The sequence below is a fragment of the Ceratotherium simum genome, chromosome 6, assembly GCF_057802395.1.
Source record: "Ceratotherium simum simum isolate JZ-2026a chromosome 6, ASM5780239v1, whole genome shotgun sequence".
NCBI classification, from domain to species: Eukaryota; Metazoa; Chordata; class Mammalia; order Perissodactyla; family Rhinocerotidae; genus Ceratotherium; species Ceratotherium simum.
The window spans coordinates 82103032-82119439 of NC_141905.1; the positions used below are offsets into that span (position 1 = coordinate 82103032).

At 48.4% G+C, this 16408-nt stretch overlaps 1 protein-coding gene across 21 annotated transcripts in view; it reads right to left on the minus strand.

Annotated features, from left to right (window-relative positions):
- The window catches only part of CHST15 (carbohydrate sulfotransferase 15), an 80061-nt gene that overhangs the window by 36423 nt on the left and 27230 nt on the right, over window positions 1-16408 (minus strand). For 2 of the 21 annotated variants that reach the window (XM_087432776.1, XM_087432772.1), the window contains 5 exons: window positions 16122-16215; window positions 10237-15538; window positions 7773-7948; window positions 5450-5596; window positions 1068-1209 (listed from right to left, as the gene is read on the minus strand). The exons of 8 other annotated variants lie outside the window; for them this stretch is intronic. The gene's annotated coding sequence lies outside the window, so the exon portion shown is untranslated. Of the gene's footprint in view, window positions 1-117; window positions 1033-1067; window positions 1210-5449; window positions 5597-7772; window positions 7949-10236; window positions 15539-16011; window positions 16100-16121; window positions 16216-16408 lie in introns of those variants that run through there. 11 more of the 21 variants (XM_087432771.1, XM_087432777.1, XM_087432770.1 and 8 more) reach the window with 11 other exon arrangements.

The window sequence follows — 16408 nt, forward strand, 5'->3', positions numbered from 1 at the left end:
GTTAAGGGAGAGGTTTTAGATCCTTAGTGCTTGGCTTTAGGGTTCAATCTCTGCCACCAACATGGCCCCAACACCAGCACCACATCCAACACCTCATATTTTGCACAACCCACATACCCTCGAATGCCTCTGCCTTGACACATCTAAGTTACTGGATCTCCAATCCCAGGACTTTGCAGTCGTTTTCAGATTCAAGCACAGTCAGTGACTACAAACTTGAAGGATGAATTGAAATATCAGTGTTTGTAAGGCAACAAAAAATCCAAGAAGGAGGATGGTTAGGATGGGAGTAGGCAGAGAAATGCTTTTTCTCTCCCAGTAGCACCAATAGTCTCTTATCCAGAGCTAACCTTTATTATCAGTTTAGGAAGCAAAAGTTAATGAAAATTTAGAAGCATTGAAGTGAGTGTATCATATAAAAAATCATTTGACTTTAAGTTATTAAGCAATTAAATCCAATGTGCAGTATTCCCCTCAGTAACATAACACTTCAGACCCTGAAATAATTTTTCACTTTCATCGTCGTGGGGAAAACATGATTCTTAAAAATCCGTTAATAGAATCTTGTGGTTATAAAATGTATTGTTGCCCAAACGACACTTCTTTGTAGTTGTTGTAAAAAGAGCAAAAAAGCAGACTTACTTAGTTCCTAGCAGTGGTAGACCACTGCTAACTAGCTGTGTTTCCTCACCTCCCTTATGGGTTTGTAACAAGTACTAACCCAGTTAATGCATGTAAAGAGTTTGCAAAATGCCTAAACATATTTAGCATCTCATAAAATATAGATAACATTAATAATACTAGCATCATCAATGACTCTTAACTATTATGATTTTTAATTGTCAGTGAACGCCGAGAACATCTAAAGTGGAACCAAAGATGGGAGATCCTATATCACATTACTTTTCCTTAGAACCTGAGAATTACCCACAGGCGATAGACTCCCCTCCGACTCTGCACACACACACCCTTCAAGCAATCGTTATTGTCCCCAGAGAAGGTATATTAACTAACCCCGCATTAAAGCCTCCCCATATTGGCTGACAACCTGAATGATCAGAACTCACCAGTAGAAGCATTCCCTTCCCTTGGACCAAAAGGCCCACGTTTTATCAAAATATGTTGACCAAGAAACAGCCAAGCCGTGTCTCCTAAAATGTCTTCCACACAATGTTCTGCATGTTGTTGATGTGTTCTGTGCTTAAATTACTTGGAGAAAAGATGGACAAAATTACACAGATTTCTTTACAACAGGACTTTTCAGGGCCTTTAAAATGCTAATAAGCCCTGTGAATCCACAGGAGAGAAATATAATACACAAAATTTCCAAAACATAGTTGGTCACGGAATTCTCACTAAAGTCCCAAGGAAGCAGTTTGAGAAATGCTAGTCAGTAAAGGCCGAGATCCGGGTCAGGGCAGTTCTGAGAAGAGCAGAGGAGTTGGGGTTGTGGGAGCAAACTACTCAGGAACCAGGCCAACATTCTGGGCTCCACGGCCCCCTCATCCCTGAGAGCCATTGGAGGGACGTGTCAGGAACCTCAAGGCTCAAATCTCTGCCTCCCAGTTGCTCAACCACCCCTGACCCATCGCTTGGTACAAACAATTCTTCCAAACCAAAGAAACAAAAGGGCAAGATCCTCTACTTGGAAAGCCCATCACTAAGCCAAGAAAACACTGTTTACATGGTGAAGACAAGGCCACACGGGGTTAAAATGAGACTCCAACCAGGATCTCAGCGGGAGCGAGTTCTCACTCTTCTGTCTCTCTGGCTGCAGAAGGTCTAATTAGATTTTTTTAAAACATGGGTCTTTGAAGCTCCAAGACAAGAATGTACAAAATCTGGACCCAACAGAATGAGCAAAATATTCCTAAACAAGAACAAAGGTTTCTTATTATAAGCAATGTAAATAAATGGACCTGGGTAGATAGAGAAGCTGACAATCTCAAGAGAGGCTCTCGGACGTGGTGGCCAAAGCATTTGTTCCCCAGGCAGGCTGCACCCTCCAGCCAGGCCTCTCACTCCTTCTAGATTTTTAAACGTAAAACGAGGAGCCAAGAACTGGGGAGACAATTCCAGATGCCTTAAGGGCCCTAAAAAACCACTCAGATACAGTGTTATCATCTCCTATAATCCATCATTCATTTGTTCTTTGGCTCAGCAGATCCCTTCTGAAGGCCAACTGTTTACTGGGCACAGCTGAAGATGCAAGTCAGATGTGGGGGCCTGAAGCCAAGACAAGAGGAGGTGGTGATATATAAAAAATAAATATTTGGTTTTTGTCCCCAGTTCCTGGCACACAGCTTCTAAAACCCTGGGAATTTCTTGAGTGATAGGGGTGATAGAGCATCTTTTGTTATTCATAACGAGCTCCTTTCAACTACACCAGAGTTTATGCTAAGGAAGTGACTCTTGATGGGCCGTCAGGTAGCTTCAGGATGGGGCTGGTCACCAGAAAGATCAAGCCTTGAATAGAGGGCTGGAACTTTCAGCCCAGTCTACCAACCTCCAGGGAGGAGAGAGGGGCTGCAGATTGAGTCAATCACCAAAGGCCAATGATTTAATCCATCACACCTACGTAATGGAACCTCCACAAAAACCCCTAAAAGACAGGATTCAGAGAGCTTTCTAGTTGGTGGACACGTGGAGGTGCTGGGAGGGCGGCTCCCCCAGAGCCCGCACGGAAGTTCTGAGCCCCCTCCTTCCCTGGCCCTCGGCATCTCTTCCAGTTGGCTGCTCCTGAGCCACATCCTTTGTAACAAGCTGGTCATAGTAAGTAAGGCGCTTTCTTGAGTTCTGCGCATCATTCTAGCCAATTTTCCAACCAGAGGAGGGCGTTGTGGGAACCTCTGAATTTGTAGCCAAGTTGGACAGAAGTGTGGGTACCTGAGGACCCAACACTTGTGACTGGCGTCTGAGTGGGGGCAGTCTTCGGGGACTGAGCTCTTAACCTGTGGGGTCTATGCTAACTCCGGGTAGTCACTGTTAGAATCGAATTGAATTGTAGGAGGCCCAGCCGGTGTCTGGAGAGCTAGAGAATTTGTTGGTGTGGGGAAACACCAGGGGGGACCCTCTTTGAGAAAAAATATAAAACTATCTTACAGTTACAAGTTTTACCAAAACATATGGCCAGAGTATCGTAAGTAAAATACACCTTGATAACACTGATTTAAAACAAGAGTCATATGACCGGGTGAATGCACGGCTGGGGAGGCTTCTAAGTACAGAGCCTGAAGCTTCAAGGCTTCCAGACCAACCCTCACGGGGGGCTGCAGGGCAACAGACAACAAAAAATCACAAACGAAGAAGATCATCACCACAGACACCAATGAAGGCTAACAAGAAAATAAAAAGGGAGAATACAATGAAACAATTAGAAGGGGGGCTGGATAATTCTTTGTTGTCAGGGCTGTTCTGTGCACTGTGGGATGTTTAGCAGCATCCCTGACCTCTACCCCTGGTGAGAACAGCTGCCTTGGAGAAAGGGGAGCCCCAGCAGACAGGACGGCCAGGGAAGACCTGGTTTAGGAGGGGATATCTGAATGACAAGAAGGAAGCCAGCTACATGGGGATCAAGGGAAGTAAAGACCCCCCTAAAGGAGAGAAGCTGGGGATCAAAGCCCATGGGGACCCAGGAGGGCAGACCCCTGGGCTGTGGGGCAGGTGGGGGACAGGGACCACTCTGAAGGGCCTTGAAGAGCTGGAGTCAGAGCTGGGATTTGTCCAAGTGCAAAAAGGGATGCACGCTACATATTCTTTCCAAAGGATCTTTACAATACATATAACTATTAACTAACACAACTCAGTAAAGAAAAATCAAATCAATGTGACTGCACTGAAAGGAAAAAGGATTGCAGCTCTGTTCCTGAATTGGCCTTTTTCTTATGCCACATATCGTCCCCAGAACAGTCCTTCAGAAACCTAACACTCAGGTTGTTCTTCCTTAAAAAGTAAGCAATGCACGTCCCTTGCACTTCAGCTGTCTGGTATGTCTACACCTTGGTGCCAGTGGACTCGGATTAGACAGGACTCCTGGCACTCCCATTCAGGTATTAAACCAGAGCACTCAGGTTTAGGTTTCAGTGAGATTGCTTCCCAGCCCAGGCTCAACACTGTGCCCTATAGATGCAGACTGTAATTGTGGGAACCCGGCACCCCTGTGAGAGATCAGATAACTGTTCCCAAAATAGAAAGCACTCAATTACCCAGCCCTGGCTAGGATGCCCCCTATTAACCTATGTACCCCAAGCATCATTAGCAAGCCATTTATAACAAAATTGTAATCAAGAGACCCAGAAATACCACTTTAGATTAAGTAATTGAATGCCCCCTCAGTGTAAGATCGATAAAGGGCATCCAATTTCATCCTAGGAAAAACTTATTAAATTATTGTAGCTATAAGCTGATATAGCAGAAGAAAGATGTATGAAACTTCAAAAGAAATCTGGATGGATTTAAATAAATAGCTTCATTTAGGTACAACATTTACGTCTGCCCTCTGGGAGGAGACAGGAAAAATAGCTAATTACATTATTTTACTTTTATGTTTTAAAGAAAAAAATTCAATGCGTCTTAATTAACCTTTACTAAAACACAAAGCCTTCTTCTGATTAGTATGTCTAAACTGCTGACATTTCTCTTTGGGCTATGTATATGGAAATACACTTTTTCAAGGAATATTTATCAACAAGTGGAAGAGGGAAGATTTTTCACATTTAGCTCAAAGACATCATAAGATTGTCACTGAGATTGAGGAGAAAGCTAACAAGACTGGACAATTCTGTACAGACAACAGATTATCAGTTTCAGTCTCACACCTACAGCTCTATGCTTTTGATCACAACGCAGTCGATAAACAGAATAAAGCTACACCCCTTGATTAACACTCCCCGGCCTATGGCATAGTGGGAAGAATACAGTCAGCAGTCACGCAGGCCAGGAGGCTAAAGTCACATCCACCTTGTGACTTCAGGGAAGTCACTTAAGTGATCTGGGCCTCTGTATTCACAAGAGAAGTCCTTGACGATAGCAGATCACATACAGCATTGGAGCCCAGGTGCTGGAGCCAGTTACCCGGCTTTGACTTTGAGCAAGTCGCTAGACCTCTCTCCTCCCGTTTCCGCAGGTGTAAACTGGAAATAATCCTAGGACCTATATCACAGCACGGCTGTGGGCATTAGGTGAACCAACTCATGGCAAGTGCTTACAAGACTGGCCCATAGCAAGTGCTAAATAAATGTTAGCTATTATTCTATATACATAGTCCTTGTCCACATTAAGTATTTGATAAGTATCAGTTTATTACTATTTTGGTAGACTGCATTATTGGTTCCAATTTATTATCACTCCCTGTATTCACACCCTTCACCACATGAACAACTTGGCGGTTCCTCCAACTAAAGGAGTGGAATACATTTCTCTACCCTTCAGTTTGAGTTTGGAGACTTACTTTGGCCAACAGAATGAGGCAGAAGTGACAACATGCCAGTTCCAAGGCCAGGCCTTAGGACAGGTCGCGTGAGTCCACTTGCCCTCCGCACTTCCGCCATAGCCACGGGAAGCACATGGCGGCTTGGCCAGGAGGAGGATGAGAGACCTGTGAAGCAGAGCCACCTGGCTGAGCCCAACCTGGAGCAGCCAATACCCTGCTGACTCCAGCCAATCCCTACAGACACATGAGAGATAATAAACGGTTGCTGTTCTAAGTCAATGAGTTTTGAAGTGTTTTGTTATGTGGTAAAAGCTAACTGATATGCCCTTCTACAGGTTATAAACAATAGATGCAACTAAGTTAAACCAGTATAATTGTATGTTTATGAGTTCCAAAAAGTGTGTTTATATGAGTAAAGTGAATCATGAGCAATTCAGGCCAAACCAATTCATCCAAACACCCAGTGAATCAAGTGAATTAATGCTTTTGCCTTAAAGAACCCCTTGCTAATTAACACCAGAAGCAGATATGCCAAAGCAACGCTGGAAACCCAGATGGCAGCTGTTCCCAAGTCAAGACATAACTGCCCCAATGTCACACAGGTTATTTTCTGGCAAAATGTGTGTTTACAACAACCACAACTGTCACGTCTTAGTTATCTGGACAACTGACCCTATTCTCCCCACTTCCTGATAAAGATGCCTTCCTCTTTGCCTCTGTTTAGAGTTACTATAATTTCTTCCTTGCTTCCTCTCCTAGAGCAAGCTCTTCCTGTAACCTGATCCTTACGGTTTCCTTGCTGGATTTCACCTTTCCTGGTGACTGTGACACCTCATCAGTGCTTTGTCTAAAACAGGGATTCGCAAACTGTGACCTGCAGGATCTTCATGGCTGGCCCAAAATGTGTGTCATACGAAACACAGGCAGTTTTTTAAAGTTATTAAAGCATACTTGACTCTATATTAAGTTCATCATTGACATTATATTTGTTAATAACTACCTTACATGCTTTACAGCATAGAAAGTACATTCTAAACTATTATTTCATTCCATAAAAAAGAGGAATTTTTCACTAAGATCAAATCTCCAAAATATGCAGCCAGCTCCTCCCTTGCATCTTGCCTAGGGAACCAAATGATTCGAAACTTGGTAGAAAGTTGGGATGTAGGAAAAAATGTTTTCTGAGCAGTCAAAGCCTTACAGGTTTGGAATCAAGCAGACCTGCATTTCAATCTGACTCAACGCTGTGCCAGCTTTATGATCTCAGGGAACTAACCAACCATTCTGTAACCTTATTTCCTCATCTGTAAAATGGGAATAAAACTACCTTCACCTCCCAGGGTGGGTGTGAAGAGGAAATGAGATAATATATATAAAATGCTTTACCCGGCATCTGGCACATAGCAAGCCTCAATAAATGACAGGTATTCTTCGCATTAGTACAGGAGAGGCCCTGGGGCCCTCACTCCAGACCAACTGGCTTCAATGTATATATAACACCAGGCATCAGTGTCCAATTTTCCTGTCTGCAGCTAATCTGAAGTAACGACTGAGAAGAGGCAGGCGGCAGCTAGAGGCAGGCACACAGACACAGGAAGCAACAGCCAAGTTTTACAGTAAAAACAAGATATTACAAAGCAGAGCCGGCCGGGATCATTCGGGGGCCTCAATGACCAGTGTGGGAGCCCTGGAGAGCCTCGGTCAGCTGTGGGAACAACTCAACAAAAGCTCCGCCTCTTCAGAACGATCAACTGTCCATAACTTGTTTCAGTTCTAACGGGGAGGGTCAATTTTCCAGAAACGCATGACCCCAAAGGTCGAAAGGTCCGGGCTAAGAGAGCCACTTCTTTACAGATGGGAGGTGCGAGACAGCAGAAGGAAACTCATGCGGATCCCTGGGGATTCACACTGTGAAAAACCTGGAACACCGTGGAAATGGTGGTGGGCAGTGGGGGCCCAGGCCAACAGCCGGGTGGGGCGCAGTGAATCAAAGCTGCAGGTATCCAGGCCAGCATTTTACAGACGAGCAAACTGAGGCTCAATGCAGTTCTGTACCTCCCCAAGGACGCGAAGCTCATTATAGGAGGAGGGGGAAAACAGCCAGGTCCTGATCCCAGTCTCCCCGGCTCCTCATCCACAGGGGGAGCCCGTCCTGACCTCGACCCCATCCGCCCCGGCCTGGCCTCGGACAGTCCAGCCATTCATGCCAGCGCCTTCCCGCCCCGTCAGGAAGCCCTTCCTGAGGACCAGATTTGCAGTCTGACACAGGGCTCAGGACAGGGAGCCCCGGGAAGCGCAGGAGGAGGACATGGGAGGAAATGCAGGGGCCTCCTTCAGTCACCTTGTCGGCCTGGGGCACTGCGTCTTCAGCTGTCTAATTCAGACTCTGCTCATCACTCAGGCGTCTCCTCCAGCTGTGAAGTCAAACGGGCGACAGGGACAGCACCAGGTCAGGGCCGAGGGTCGCAGAGGCTGGCCTGGCACCAAGCGTGGGGAGGGAGGAGGAGGGCAGAAAGCCTGGAGGGATGGAGGGGCAGCGGTCGGGAGGAGGGAGGGCTGGTTCACTTGTCAGTTACCATCAGCAGAGAGGAATGGCAGCAGCCCCATGCGCGGGAGGCAGCCCCCAGCCCCTCTTTTGTGCTTAAAGGGTCAAGCCTGGGCTGAATGACTGAGGTGGTAGTACCCAAGAGCATATGCGCTTTGAAACTTCAGAGCCACAAGGTAGCACCCTCCCCACAAGGCAGCAAGCTACTGCGTGTGGTCCCTGAGCTGAGATTCCCCAGTGTGGTCTCAATCCAGACTTGATCACTCAGTAACCCTGGGCAAGTCACTGCAACTCTGGACCTGTTTCTCTAAGTAAAACATGACTTTGGGACCATCTCTTTCAGCTCTAACACTCATGGGCGTATGATTTGAATTATATATCCCACTTCAAGGACCAGCCCCAAAGCCCACCAGCCCCTGAGAATCTGCAGACACCAGAAGAACCAGCGCTGGTTCTCGGAGCTGAAAACGCATCCTGACAACAACGGGGCCTCACTGACCCACAGGATCTCCAATAGCTGAAGGCGGGAGGGCGGAGGGGAGCTTTTTAACATTCTCTGCACGGTCACTCTCCAACAGAGTAATCTGCTCCAGCTCCCTGGCACGACTGCCCGACATACAGACGAAACAGCCAGATGCCCCAGTCTCTCTAAAATGCACAGAGCGATCAGGTTTTCTCAGCAAAGGGGCAGCAGCGACACGAGAATTCAAATACACTCAGGCTGCAGTTGTCACCCAATGATTTCAATGTGCACAAGACTCTACAGGTCTTTGTGACACAACCAACAATTTTCTTTTTCTGAAATCAATTGGGGGGAACATCTATTTCTGAATACTCATTTTATTATTTCCAGAAGCAATTCAAATCTGTCCTAGATTTAGGTACTAGATTTTCCTCTCAAGCTTGTATATCCACAGAAGATTGTTTTCCCATTAAGGCAGAACCCACTCCAGATAAGCTTACAGTTTGCTGTGACACCCACCCACCTAAATGGCCCGCGGCAAGAAAGCAACGACAGTTTGTAACCTAAAGCATTTCAAGGAAGCAGTGTTCAACCTGTTTTAAGACATTCGAAATTAAAAATTAAATATCACTCTTTGCGCAGACTGGGATGTATACTTCAAAACATGGACCCAGTTTAGAGTTTTCAGTGACCCCAGAGACGGTAAAAGAAAGGAACAAATTGTGCAGAGCACCACGAGAGGGCCCTTCTTGATGGCAGCCCTCTGAGGCCAGCACTGGGATCCCCAAGTTATATGGGGGAAACTGAGGCCCAGCAGGGTTAAAACCATACCAGAGCCCCGTGGCTAGCCAGTGGCAGGGCCAGAATCCAAGGGCAGGTCTGTTTGGCTGCAAAGCCCGTGACCTTTCTCCCGCAGCAGGTCATCATGTAAGATGCAGCTCTGGGAGACACCTGCTCAGAACTCAAGGCTCAAAGAGCACCATGGGCAGCCTTCACCCAGCCCACCGGCCACCCTGTCCCCCAGGCAAGGAGGTGTGGCTGGAGTTCAGTGACTCTCCCATTGACTGTAAGCTCTCCAATGGCAGGTCAGCGATGCTCCACCCCGAATTCAAATCAGTGTAGACACTAGATTTCCCACTCAAGCTTGTGTACCTACTGTGCCTGGCACAGGGTGGGCGCTCACCAAACAGTTTTTAAATTAACGAGTGAGGGAGCAAACTCTCAGCAGATATCCAGAACAGGGCTCTTGCCACTTAGTGACAACGCCAAGAAAAGTGACATTTTACTAAGGGCTTCCTTGTGTCCAGACACCAGGCTGGGGTTTATATGGATTATCTAGTTTATACATCACGATAATCTAAGAGGAAAGCACAGTTAGAATTCCCATTTTACAGATGGGGAAACTGTGGCCCAGAGAACTGAATGTTATACACCTCCTCCCCCATACGACTTAGAGTACAGGAGAGAGAGTGGGCCTGGGATGAAACGGCCTGGGCGGAGCACCTGCCACGCCCCTTAACCAGCCTCGAGACTGTAGGCAAACTGTCACCACTCAGACCCTCATCCTCGTCTTCTCAAAGTAGACACATCATCACGTGGTCCAACGATCTCAGAAACCACGGTACGTGATAAATTCTGTGATTATTCTTTTTGCACACTTTCAAGTTCAAAGATCTGCAACAACAAACATTAACTACCAGGAAAAAGTGGCACGTATTCAGACTCGAGGTCACTTTGGCTCTTGCGCAGCTAGACCACAAAGATGAAAGGTAGATTGGGTTGCCAGAACCCTCCCACCTGCTCTGACGTGAATGCAGAAGATGCCCGATCCAGACGTCCTGCAGGACGTGCGGAGAAGAGGCGTCTTGCATGGACACACAGCTCACACGTTCAAAACCAACTGCGAATAATGATTCTGCAGATGGACCACGGCACCCTACAACGAACAAATGAGAGGTGGCACAGTGAATGGGAGCAGCTGCCTACTCCCCACCAGCTGGCCTTGCTGGTCTGAACAGTTTTAAACGTTGTTTTATTTCCAAAGATAAGCAAAATAAGAATCTGGTTAACCCCTGAACAAGAACCGCCTGAAACCTTCTGTAGAATTTACTTCTTTTTGACGGAAACAGTGAGCAATCTGACGGAATGACAATATCCTCTGGAGGGTGTTGGAACAGGTGACATGGGATTTCTCCAGGGTGTCACCCGCAGCCAGCGAACACTCACCGCCTGCTCCCAGACAGGCCTGGCCCTTACTTGGTGTGCCAGGAGGCAAGAGCAACACCTCCAGCTCAGACCCCAGCTTGGGTGTAGACTCCAGGGGGTGTGTGCAGGTGTGCCAGGCCCCCAGGTGTGTGGGGAGGTATGCCAGGGCCCCCAGGGGTGTGCTGAGGTGTGTCAAGCCCCCCAGGGGTGTACGGAGGTGTGCCAGCCCCCCAGGGGTGTGGGGAGGTGTGTCAGGCCCCCCAGGGGTGTGCTGAGGTGTGTCAAGCCCCCCAGGGGTGTACGGAGGTGTGCCAGCCCCCCAGGGGTGTGGGGAGGTGTGTCAGGCCCCCCAGGGGTGTGCTGAGGTGTGTCAAGCCCCCCAGGGGTGTACGGAGGTGTGCCAGCCCCCCAGGGGTGTGGGGAGGTGTGTCAAGCCCCCCAGGGTTGTGCGGAGGTGTGCCAGCCCCCCAGGGGTGTGGGGAGGTGTGCCAGCCCCCCCATGGGTGTGGGGAGGTGTGCCAGCCCCCCCAGGGGTGTGTGGAGGTGTGCCGGGCCCCCAGGGGTGTGTGGAGGTGTGCCGGGGCCCCCCAGTGGTGTGAGGAGGTGTGCCAGGGCCCCCAGGGGTGTGTGGAGGTGTGCCAGGCCCCCCAGGGGTGTGTGGAGGTGTGCCGGGCCCCCAGGGGTGTGGGGAGGTGTGCCAGTCCCCCCCAGGAGTGTGTGGAGGTGTGCCAGGACCCCAGGGGTGTGCGGAGGTGTGCCAGGACCCCCAGGGGTGTGCGGAGGTGTGCCAGCCCCCCCAGGGGTGTAGGGAGGTGTGCCAGCCCCCCCCAGGGATGTAGGGAGGTGTGCCATCTCACCAGGGGTGTAGGGAGGTGTGCCATCTCACCAGGGGTGTAGGGAGGTGTGCCATCTCACCAGGGGTGTGGGGAGGGGTGCCAGCCCCCCCCAAGGGTGTGCGGAGTTGTGCCATCCCCCCAGGGGTCTGAAGAGGTGTGTCAGAGGCTGCAGGAAGCTACAAGACAATTTGAAGCTTCCATGTGTAAAATATTAAAAATTGAAAACATGGTTTTTAAATTAAGTTATTTTTGGATACATTACCAAGAGATACAAAATCTGCAGTTCCAACTTGTCTTGCTGTCTACTCGCTGCTTGGGGCCAGCCCTGGGCACTGCAGTGAGAATTTCTCTTCTTGTGCCTTCAGGGTACCCAGGAGGTGAGCCTGAGAGGCGCTGACGTAGGGCAGAGGGGGGAAGAACTAGCAGGAACTGAACCCTTTGTTCTGTGGCGGCTCTGTGCTACATCTCATCCACCCCCAACTTTGAGACAACGGTTAAGGCAGATGTTATTGCTCCATTTTGGGGGTATGAAAACTGAGGCTATGGGTAGCAAAGTGGTTTGTCGTCAATCACACAGCGAGTAAGTGGCAGAGCTGAATTTCACATAAGCTGAAGCCCCAACTCCCCTCTGCAGGGAGGGTGGGAACCTGCACGCCCACTGTCTCCACTCGTTACCTGTGGGGTGGGGTGGGAGAGAGATTTGCTCTCCACTTACACGTTTCCACCTTGCTTCCAATCTTACTTCCATGGAGCAAGGATTACTTTTCTAACCACAAAGACAATAAAGATGAGATAATCACAATAACTGTTGACTACAAAAGTGTGGCAAACAGAAAATGGACTGGTTCAGGCCCCCGGGACACAATTTCCCATCTGTAAGCCTCAGTTTCGTCTGCTGAAGACACGTGCACTCTAGCATCCGCCCCAGGTCAGGCAGCACGGGGACGCTCTGAGGCCGCAGGGCTACCCAGGCAAGGCAGGACTGCACCAAAGGGCTTCGCGCCAAGTGCCGAACGGTAGTTACACCTAAGCCTCACTTCATCCCCGCATTTCCCAAGTTATCTTGAATTAATAACATTTTCCCACCAGACATACTATAATGCTCAATTGTCATAAAAAAAATCCAATTCCCATTAACTAAAAATGACATGCCTGGGAGAGAGCCCTTGCCTTCTCTGCCACCACCACAGAAATCCCGGAGCAGCCACAGAATTCCCGGACTGAGCATACACATTTATAAACACGCACAGTCCAAAAGAGCACCGAGGGACAACGAGCAAAAGGGGGAGTGGGACCCTGGAGGACAATATCTCATGACTGTTCACCTGTGCCAAACGAGCCTTTGACAGCGATGGCCCAGGATCTGGTTCTGTATGGTTATACGTGTGTGGGAATGGACACATCGCCTTGCAGAAAAAGAAATGTGGTGGCGGAGGACGAAGAAGAAAAACCAAACCCCAGAAGTATGTAAACGTACACACACGCCCATCTGGCTGCTGTGTTCCCTGGGGCAAATTGCTTTACACTTCTGTGCCTCGGTTTGCTCATCTCTAGAATGGAGACAATGGCAGTACCTACCACGTAGAGAGCTATGAAGATTAAATGGGATAATCACTGCAAAATGCTTGCAGGGTGCCCCTGCCAACCCCAAGTGCTCCATCAACAGCAACCATAACCACCACCACCACCATCCTCACGTCTCTTCCTTCTCTCCCTCCCATCTCTGCCACCAGGATCTCAGCTCAGCAGGAGGGACTGTGGCCTGGTGTATGAAGAGCCAGCCAAGTCTGGGTATACGGCAGGAAGAAGGGAAGTTACAAAGGCTGCGTATCAGCAATGTCTGAACAAGACTGACCGAAAGGATAAATGGTGAACACAAACAATAAATGTTGTCAGTGACATGGCGATGAGGATGCTGGTCCCACCAGGACACCTGGAGCCAAGAGCTGCTTTTCAAATGGAGGGAGAAACCCAGAGAAGAAACTAATTTAAAAAATAGTAGTTTCAAAGCCTCCTTCTAACTTCCCTTCGACTTTTACAAAACAGACCCAGTTTCTGATAACCCCACTCAAATCTGGAATTCAGAGTCCCAACTTCTGTAAAATAAATAGGTCAAGCAAGTAGTTATTTATAGATTTATTACCCAAGACGCAGAACATGGCTATGCCTGGTCTATCAAACAGGAATTTTTTTCTTTTCTCCTCTCCATTAAGTAGAGACACTCTGAAAGTGTTTGGTGGCATATGACTTTTTTTCAAAAAATCTTGCCAAGTTTCAATACTTGACGCTGGAGAGGTAAACATTCAATAAATGTTATAACAAAGGTACCTTCTCCAACAACACCTCCGTTTCTCTGCGGCCCAGCTAAGACGCGATTACACTGCCGCCATCTATGCCGACCTGGTCAGTGCACAGGGATGGCTGCCAGCCTCCTTCTGCAGGGAGGTGAGGCAGAGTGGGGACAGGAGAGGAAGCGATACAGGGTATAAAATCAGACAGCAGAGCCGCAAGAGCTGCTCTCTGTCCTCAGTTCTATGTAAACAAGTAAACAAGTAACCTCTTCCAATTAACTAAGGAAGAGTGGGATCTTTTTCATAAAGATCTGGAAAGCGTTCAGGCCTCATTATGGAGGTCAGGACTTGTTTGCCAAGAGCAGACTTCCTCATGGCCTAAAAAAGATGTCAAACTTAAAAAAAAAAAAAAAATTGATTTTAAAAAAGTCCTTGTAGCTGACTTCCTATCAAGAACGGCTCTGGTCTGTTTCAGAAAAATAAATATTTGGCCGAAGCGCACAGTTGTTCGGACCTAAAGTCAGCTCAGAGTCCGTAAGAATTTCTCTCCACCAGAGTGCCTACGTGATGTCTTCCCCATCCTTCCAAAGGCCCAGCAGAGGCTGTGGAGCCGAGACATGAGCACTGGACTCAGAGTCCACAGGATGCATGGTGAGCAGAGCAGGAACGGCCTGACTTGGTGTCACTTACAGCCAGGGACACAATATCCTGAAACAACCACACCAACAATGTGACCGGGCAGGCCACCCAACCACTGAGCCCCTTGTCAGCCGCTGGCTGTAACGGGACACTGGCCACTCCCTCGCTGCACTACAGGGAGGACAGGAGGAGCGGCACTGCGCCCACTGCCTGCCTCGGCCCCTCTCGCCGTCTTTATCCCACCGCCTGTGTCTGTCTCTGTCTCCTCCTGCCTCCCCACACCACCACCGGCCTGCTTGACCCATGAGCTCCTGTCACCCTTCAGATGGCAGCCAAGGGCGCCCCCTGAACCCCAGACCAAGTCATCCATCAACCTCTTCCATTTCTCATCCATGTGTGTGCTTGTTGGGCTGGCATCTGCCTCGACCACTGGACTAGAAGCTCCACGAACGTCCTCTGTTCCCTTCTACAAATATTTCCCAAAGGAAGAAAATTAGAAAGAAAGGCAGGAAGCAGGCAATCCATATAAAAATATAGCACAGCCATAAACAGAGAATTCCCCCAAAACGGGGGTTTTTTTGGTATTTAAAACAGAATTTAAAATTCTGCAGGGTTTTAAATTCTGCCTCTCTAGGATTCGTCCCTCTGTCACTGGAAACCCATTCCCCGGTGTCTGTCGGGGCTGCACCAGCACTGGCTTCCCCTGTGGGGCTGAGGTGGGCTGGCCCCAGCTTCACTGGCCTTAGCTTCCTGACACCCACAGACAGCCGCCCGCCCCCTAGTTCTGCTGGGGCAGAAACAAGGGGCTCCGGGGGCCCGTGACTGGTCTCATTCCCACCAACCTCGAGTGCACCTCTCTGCCTTTCTAAGTTAGCTTTCATACTTAAGAAAACACCGAAATGATATGTCTTGGTAAATTATATGATTCTTATCTGTGGCCAGAAGTTTCGTTATTTCTGTTTTGTTTTTGCCCATTTTCAGTTCTTTTTTCCTTTCAGGCAAATTTCAGAATGCACGCGGGCAACACAATTTTTCAGCACATGCCACAAAATCCCAGGACTGAGTTCAGGACAAAAGAAAAGGAAAAAAAAAAATCTCTCCTCCCTTTGGATCCTTTTCATTCCTTTCCTGCAAAGGAAATTTGGAAATGTTGCAAAAACATCAAGTATTCAGAGTCAACTAGAAATCCAAATTACCTTTCTCTCCCTCTCTTTCTGTTTCTTTCTTTCCCTTTTTCTTTTTCAGTCCCGTCAGTGACTTTCCCCTCTCCTATACTTCTTAAGAGATAAAATACCAATCACCCCGTGTAATTTGATGAGCTCCTCCATTTAATTAATTTGAGGATTTACTGGTTTTTATGGGTGAGGAAAACTAGATTTTGGGGTTAAGAAAATTATTCACGGCATTGTAGAGTGCTGGGGCAGGGAGAGTTCTGAGTGTCAACCAGCTCTGTTCCAGCAGAGGAGGCGAGGGGAGCAGAAATGGGAAGAAAGGAGCTGATGTTTTCCAGGCCTCCCTAGCTAACACCACCGCTCTGGGACTCGGACCACTGCCACCAGGACAGTCCTGTCACCGCCTCTGCATCTATTTCCGGGCCTCACACACTCCTCCTCCTCTTCTGAAAGTGGCTGAAAGAATCAAGCCTACGCCGTCAGAAAGCAGTCTGGGCTGATCTTTTTTCTAAACGTTCACACACTCGGATTATGTTCACCTTCTGATGACAAATCAGTTTATGACATCACTGGACCGTCTCTGGTTGACTCAGTTTTTCTGAGGTTCTCACGTCGTTTTTGCAGTTGTAAAACCTGCAGCAAAAGTGAATGATTATGAACAAATTCCAGAGATGCTTTTTCCTAGGAATAGCCAAACGTGTTCACTTTATAGTTTAAAAAAAGAGAGGGAGTCAGTCATTTCAATTTGGGGGGGCACCCCTACCTGGGCTGCTAATCACTTCAGTCCCTGAGGGGCGGGTCAGCACAGGAGGGTGGGGGGGGGCAG